Source organism: Octopus sinensis, linkage group LG19 (assembly GCF_006345805.1).
Source record: "Octopus sinensis linkage group LG19, ASM634580v1, whole genome shotgun sequence".
Taxonomy (NCBI): Eukaryota; Metazoa; Mollusca; class Cephalopoda; order Octopoda; family Octopodidae; genus Octopus; species Octopus sinensis.
This window is the reverse complement of record NC_043015.1, coordinates 31,062,702-31,070,013: the sequence shown is the minus strand read 5'-3', so window position 1 is coordinate 31,070,013 and position 7,312 is coordinate 31,062,702. Positions and strand designations below refer to the sequence as shown.

At 35.1% G+C, this 7,312-nt stretch overlaps 1 long non-coding RNA gene across 1 annotated transcript in view; it reads left to right on the top strand.

The window, feature by feature from the left end:
- LOC118767143 overlaps nt 1–6,956 on the top strand; it is a 15,436-nt gene extending 8,480 nt beyond the window's left edge. The window contains exon 2 of the long non-coding RNA XR_005003042.1: nt 6,902–6,956. This is a non-coding gene — a long non-coding RNA (uncharacterized LOC118767143). The remainder of the gene's footprint in view (nt 1–6,901) is intronic.
- Nucleotides 6,957–7,312: the final 356 nt, after the last annotated feature.

The window sequence follows — 7,312 nt, the reverse complement described above, 5'->3', positions numbered from 1 at the left end:
AGCATCAGATTTCAAGCCAGAATTTGAAATGAAATGGGTCTTTGATAAATCATTAAGTATTTTACAATAGTTTTATTTTGTTCAATTTTCCCTGACATCTATATTAACAAAAGTAGGAGATTAAATCAGAAGCCATTATTTATTTGAATATCCTTGTTGATGATTCACGAATATATCATACTTTGTATTATATATATATGTGTGTGTGTGCGTATATATATATGTATATATATATGTATGTGTGTGTGTGTATGTGTGTGCATGTATATATGTGTGTGTATACATATGTGTATATATATATATATATTTGTGTGTGTGTATAATACACAAAAACTCTACCTGATTTTACTTACAAATCTACCCCTCTCTTTGACCCTTTTTCTTAAACCCTTATATTCAGGCTGGAAACTGCTGACTGACCCCACTCCCCCACCCCCACTTGTCATGATCTTTCTCCCTTTCCTGGTTGCCTTCTATCACAGTGTCCTCAGTCCTTAAATTCATTTGGAAGTTTTGGGGCTGCTGTCATGGGTCCCTTTCATTTATCATTTTTTATTTTTTACTATTTTAAAATTTTTTTCCTCCTCAAAGATATTTTTAAAGGAAAAAAAAAGCAAAACAAAAAATAATAAAGAGAAAACTTTTGTTTTTCTATTTCTTTTCTCTCTCTCTCTCTCTTCTCTCTCCTTTTCTCTTTTTTAATTTAAAACAGTTTGTTTTTCTTTTAAAAAATTTCCTGCAAAATTGAAAAGAAAAAGAAAAACAAAAGAAAAAGTCTACTTCTTTCTACTTGATGGTAACAAAGAAAATATGAAACAAAACACACACAAATCCAGACAAAAAAAAACAAAAAAAAAAGAAAGAAAAATCTTTTGACAATGCAACAACAAAAACAATGAAACTTTTTAAGAATTCAAACAACTTATTCCTTTTTTCTGTGGACCATTGACATTTTGGTAAACAGAAATGATTCAACTACAAACGTATAAAGAAATAAAAAATTTTAAAAAAATATTTAAAAATGATTGAATGAATAAAAAACAAATATAATTAAATAACAAAAAATGAATTGATTGTAAAATTGTTTGATACTTTTTTTCTCAGGTGTACAAAATGTGATCTTAACTTGATATATCTCTTCTGGTCTATACAAATAAATTCTTGTTGTTTTGTAAAAGTAGTTCATCTATTTTCTTCTTTTGATTATTATTATTATTATTATTATTATTATTGTTATTGAGTGAGAGAGCAGTGAATGCCATCAAAGTGACACTGAGGTAAAGTATACGAAGCCCAGTATACCCATCATGACTACCCGTCTGATAAGGGTACACCAGGCACATGCATCACAACCTTATGTGCACGATATGGTTATCTCATATCAAGATAAACAGCATATGACCTTGCAGGTGGGGCCCAGTTAGAATTTTCTTCTGGTCGAGTAGCCCATCCCGCTCAAAAGGTCCCTGACTAAGGATTGTTTAAGAATGTTGAACGAACCACCCTTGTTTCCAAAGGTGAATTATCCTAACCCCAAAGAATCCCTCTCAACACATGGCTATGATGCTACCCCACTACTTCTGCTTGTGATCAGAGATGCATATATCATCAGCCACTGAGGGACATGTTCAACTGGTTAAGGTCAAGCAAATCTGTGGTATTGAGCAGAATATTTGCTGTAGCCCATCTTTTATACCAAGACAAAAGAATATACATGATAACACTTCCAATCAGTTAAGATCAGAAGCCACGAGAGCCATTGTCTGGTACTGCATCAGGGCAGTTATTATTATTATTATTATCATCATAAAGGCGGCGAGCTGGCTGAACCATTACTACACTGGACAAAATGCTTAATGGTATTTCTTTTGAGTTTCATGTTCTGCTTTCAAATGCTGCTGAGGTCATCTTCGTCTTTCATCATTTTGAGATTGATAAAATAAGTACCAATTGAACACAGGTCAATGAAATTGACTAGCCTCCTCCCCTGAAATTGCTGGCCTTGTGCCAAAATTTGAAACCATTATTAATTATTATTATTATTATTATTATTAGGGCATCAAGCTGGCAGAATCGTTAGCACCCAGGGCAAAATGCTTAGTGGCATTTTATCCATCTTTACATTCTTAGTTCAAATTCTGCTGAGGTCAGCTTTGCTTCTCATCCTTTCAGGATCGATAAATTAAGTACCAGTAAATGTAATTGACTAATCCCCTCCCCTTAAATTTCAGGCCTTGTGCCTATAGTAGAAGTGATTATTATTATTATTGATTGCTTGGACATGTTTACATCAGCTCTGAAGGTTTGTTAAATTTTGTTGGAAAAAGTTGTTTATTGTTGGGAATTTTTTGTTCAATAGTTAGTTAAGTACTCCAGTTTCACTTTAGTGAAAAGGAAGGCTCCAAATTGTGCTCTTCAGGGCACAACTGTTGTAATTTTATTTCACTCTCATTCTTTATTTTTCATTGTAAATTACAGCTGCTTTAACGCCTACAGACTGCTTCAATGAGGAGGTAGCAAGAGGGCTTCCCTGATACATGCTCCATTAAAGAGCTGGGCTGGAGAATAACAACAGCATTGCCATTATTTACAGTGCTAGTGAAGACATCAGTCTTTAGATGGAAGGAAAAGAGACTGCTACACTGATCATGTTTCAAAGACCAACAAAGTAACTACAGTTGCTGCAGCAGTAGCAGTGGAGGCTCAATGGCCCAGTGGTTAGGGCAGCGGACTCGTGGTCGGAGGATCATGGTTTTGATTCCCAGACTGGGCGTTGTGTGTGTTTATTGAGCAAAAACACCCAAAGCTCCACGAGGCTCCGGCAGGGGGTGGTGGCGACCCCTGTTATACTCTTTCGCTCCAAGTTTCTCTCACTCTTTCTTCCTGTTTCTTGTCCCCGACTTCCTACGCAACCGCTGAGCCTAGATGCGCATTCATCCAGGATATTCTGAAGCACCACTAGGTACCAAAGTTTGGTCATATGCCTGTCTACGAGTTTAACAAACATTTACTTCACTGTGAAAGTAGGGTCTGTAGTTAGAACACAGGGCTTAGCTTTTGTTAGCTTGAATGAGGATCGAAACCAACAAGTTTCGTTGTATTTGCAGCTTACTAGGATTGGACTGTCTCCCTTCCATAATGCCGAAAGACAACAACGAAAAGCTACGTAAACAATATTGTAAATTGTACAACCCCTTATCTCATCATGTTCATTCATCTCTTAAATACAATTATTCTTAGTTAACGCATTAAAAAATATAAAATGATTGCCAGAATTTTCCTTAATTATATAATGCATATAAATGTGTCAGTATTGCATCTGTTTCAGAAATGTTAACGCTTTGAAAGTTTACATCAACTGACCCTTCGAGCTGCTTAAAATTAATACAAAAAATAGAAACAGAAGAATTTGAAACAAGTAAAAGGGTCAAACCAAAAGAATTTGTATACACTAAACAAATTTGAGCTACCAGTGAACACAAAATTTATCTACCATCTTGACCAATGTTTGTATCACTATAATCTGTTAGTCATTATTGTGTCTGGGACAAAAGATATATTTTTTTTTGTTTTGATCAAACGACATCCAGAGCTAAGATAGAAAACTATCTCAATGACTCAACAAAAGATACGCAGTGGTTACAATCCCAGAAAAACGGTATCCAGGCGACAGCAGTATCTCTTATCTTGACGACTGAAAACAGAAGGTTTGTGATTAAAACAGTTACATGATTCAACCAATATGTGTAGTGTACATAGTATGTGTAGTATATATGTTTTTGTAGTGTAGTTTGCACGAAAGATTTTCAATTTTTAGGAATAATTATAAAATAAAAATTATCAAAAATATTTTGTTTTATTAGTATGAAAAGTATGGTTGTTTTCCAAACAATTGGTTTAAATATAATGTTTAAATAAAGTACATTACAATTTGGTGTATGGGCATATAAATTTTTGATCTTTAAAGAAAAGGTTCAAGTCCTTTGTTTTGATTCAACCAATCAGGCAGAGTCTTCTTAAAATAAAATTTATATAATCAAGTGGATAATGAATCAAGAAGTTAGCCTCTATTCTACTGCCTATGCTATCTGCTGCAGAGTGAGATGTTATTGGTGTTGTTGTTTATTCCCACCCTCTGCCCCTGGTCAATTCAGGCCGAGTAGATCTATGATTTAAAAATGTGCGTTCTAGTTAGGACCATTCTCTATTTTACTTATTTAACCTTTTAACTTTTACACCAGCTAGATCCAGCCCGAATACTGGGATGGATATGTTCAAACAGGTCAGATCCAGCCTCTCACACCTACCCTACAATGTCATTCTAAAAGCAGGAAAAATGACAGCAAACCTGCGTGATAGTGGTGTCAAACGTGGCATGCACACCATCATATAACTTGTTTGACATTTGCATTGCGTTTTTTATTTTTTATTTTTTTTGACATGCACATTGCGTTTTTATGCTTCTCTTCTGTCTTACGAATCCAGCATTCACATGCGCATTGTGTGTTCATACGTCTCTTTCCGTTCCTACACAAAACTGTTTACAGATCACAGCCATCTCACGAACCTGCGTTCGTGAGGAGTGTGTAGAGATACAATCGTACATAAAGGATTTGGTGACAGAAATGTCTCCTTTTTAACGCCGCACGGTCGTCCCACAAAAGAAGATAGCCAAAATACATGGAATAAAAGAATAAGTGCTAAAAGGAATAATGAGGACGATAACCATTCTACTGTTTGAGAGAGAAGACTTTATTTACACATGTGTACAATAGGATAAAGTATAGGTGCTAGCAGAGTGGTTTTTTAAAGGACAATTTACTTTGACATTTTACGAAGGTAAACTGTTATGTCAACCCTTACTTTTTTGTTTAAAAATTTTTGTGGTTAATTCACTGTTCCAATACGCTAAAAGGAAAAGATAGTATGAGGGAGAATATTACTGACAGTACAAAGAATCGAAAACAATAAAAAACTATAGAAACAAAATTCATGATAATAAAGCAACACATAGCTAGTAAAAAGAAAAGCATTAAAAATGAAAGTTCTTCATTTCATTTGTATCAACACACTCCATCTACGATTTTTATGTTTACAACATAATATTCGAATGGAATTTTTTTTTAAAAGTGCTCATTTGCAACCTACGAGAGTACATAATAAAGAAGCAGTCAGCCTTATTCACTTGATGCATAGAAAAGCTTTTATTAACGAGGATAACTGATCAAATACAATGATTAAAGACGCCTTTTATGCAAGTTGTTATTTGCGCTAAGGCCTTATCTACTTTTAAGACGTATGAAGATAAGGCGGCAACTGTGACAAAACGTTTGGTATATGCAATTGTTGGTTTTATAGATTAAAAAAAAAACCTAGTTAGTTCGTAAAATGTAAAAGTGCAGGAAGAAGCTGTTAGTGTTGATAACGAAGCAGTAATTCCCCCAGCAAAAAAAAAAAGAAGATAAAATAACAGAATAGGGTATCACATCCTCACAAATTTTTCAGGTAGATGAAACGCTTATTTTGAAAGATTTTAAAGTCGCTGATGGTCAGTTGCCGTAATCGTTTAAAGGTAAGGCTACAGGAACCTGTAGGTTAAGAGACATACTTGTGTCTCGTACCATAAATCATCAAAGATATACTCTAATCACATGAAAAGGAAAGAAAAAAGTTTCGGTAACTTGAAGGGTGGTTTTCATATCACATTTTGCTGTGCCCGAAGTACAAAAATATTGGTTTCAAATTTTGGCACAAGGCCAGCGATTTTGGGTGAGGGGATAAGTCGATTACATTGGCCCCAATGATCAACATGTACTTGGTTTATCGACCCCGAAATTATGAAAGGTAAAGTCGACCCCGGCAGCATTTGAACACAGAACGAGAAGACAGACGAAATGGCGCCAAGCATTTTGCCCGTTGTGCTAACGATTCTGTTAACTTCCGCCTTAAAGTAGAAAAATATTGGGAGACGAAACTATTCTATTTCATGTGTTACTGGTCATAGAAAATGAACCTTATTATCCATAATCTCCATTATATCACTATCTAAATATTAGATTAGCGTTTCTGACACTAAATACGCCATATTTGTAACCAATGGTTCAGGGTGTAATTGCAACAGTTAACCTGTGCTATTTTCGACAGAATTAAGAAAACATACCAATAAAGAAGGCGGTCCTACACTAAAAGAATTTTGGCAATATTCAGTATTTTGGATGCTGTAAAAATAATTTTTTAAAAGTCTGAAACAAATTATGAAAGACAGATAAATTCTACCTGTAACGAGACTGTTTGTCATACCTGGGGCCGATGGTCGTCTCACAAAACGTTACAGTCAGAAAATGGCTCCTGCGCTGGTGTTCTACGATTGGTCATGTGCTGGTGTAACACATTGACCAAGCCCAATGTTGAAATTGGATACGTTAGTACCCAAACAAGGGGCGCCAAGATATTGTTTGCTCCTTGGAGTCCTCAATCATCTTCAATTCGGAGTATCTTTCTTCTTTTCGCCAGTGAAGTGGGGAAAAGGCACACGGAGAGGAGAGTTATTCTGCGGGTAGTTTTGATGCGCTACGTGTGTTTTTGTTCACCATGTACCAGTAACCAGAGAGGATATGAGGGACTGCAAGAAGGGATGTGACGTATTTCTGTTCCTGTCTGCTCAGCACACATCACCAAGTTCCGACTGATTGAGAAGCAAATATGTATATTTTTCTTCAGGCAGTATCATCATGATGTAACCAACTTGTTGCTGTACCAATTCATTTAGGGTTGAATAAAAAATGTAGCAGTTAATTGCAACTCGTTTTCTAGTATTTCTTTCCACTGTTTATACACGACTTACTGGAACTAAGAAATTGAAATTATACCAGGGCTTGAGACACACTAACCAACCTGGGAGATATATATATATATATATATATATATATATATATATATATATATATATATATATATATACTTTATTTAAAGCAGCAGAAAATTCAACAAAACCTGTTACTCTGAGTTTCCCGTTGCCGTTCATCGGACAGTTTTGCTAGAAAAAACTGTCCGATGAACGGCAACGGGAAACTCAGAGTAACAGGTTTTGTTGAATTTTCTGCTGCTTTAAATAAAGCATATTACTCTACCACTGGTATTTGAGTACTCTTTTTTCCACCTTGTTTCACATTTATGTGTTTACTCCGGTATATATATATAACGGGAAGGTTTACGAAAATAAACAAAAGACGAAGGCAGGTGGAGTACAAACAAACAAATGTATTAATATGGCGCTCAGGAATAGAAATAGAACAAGTCTTTTACGTTTCGA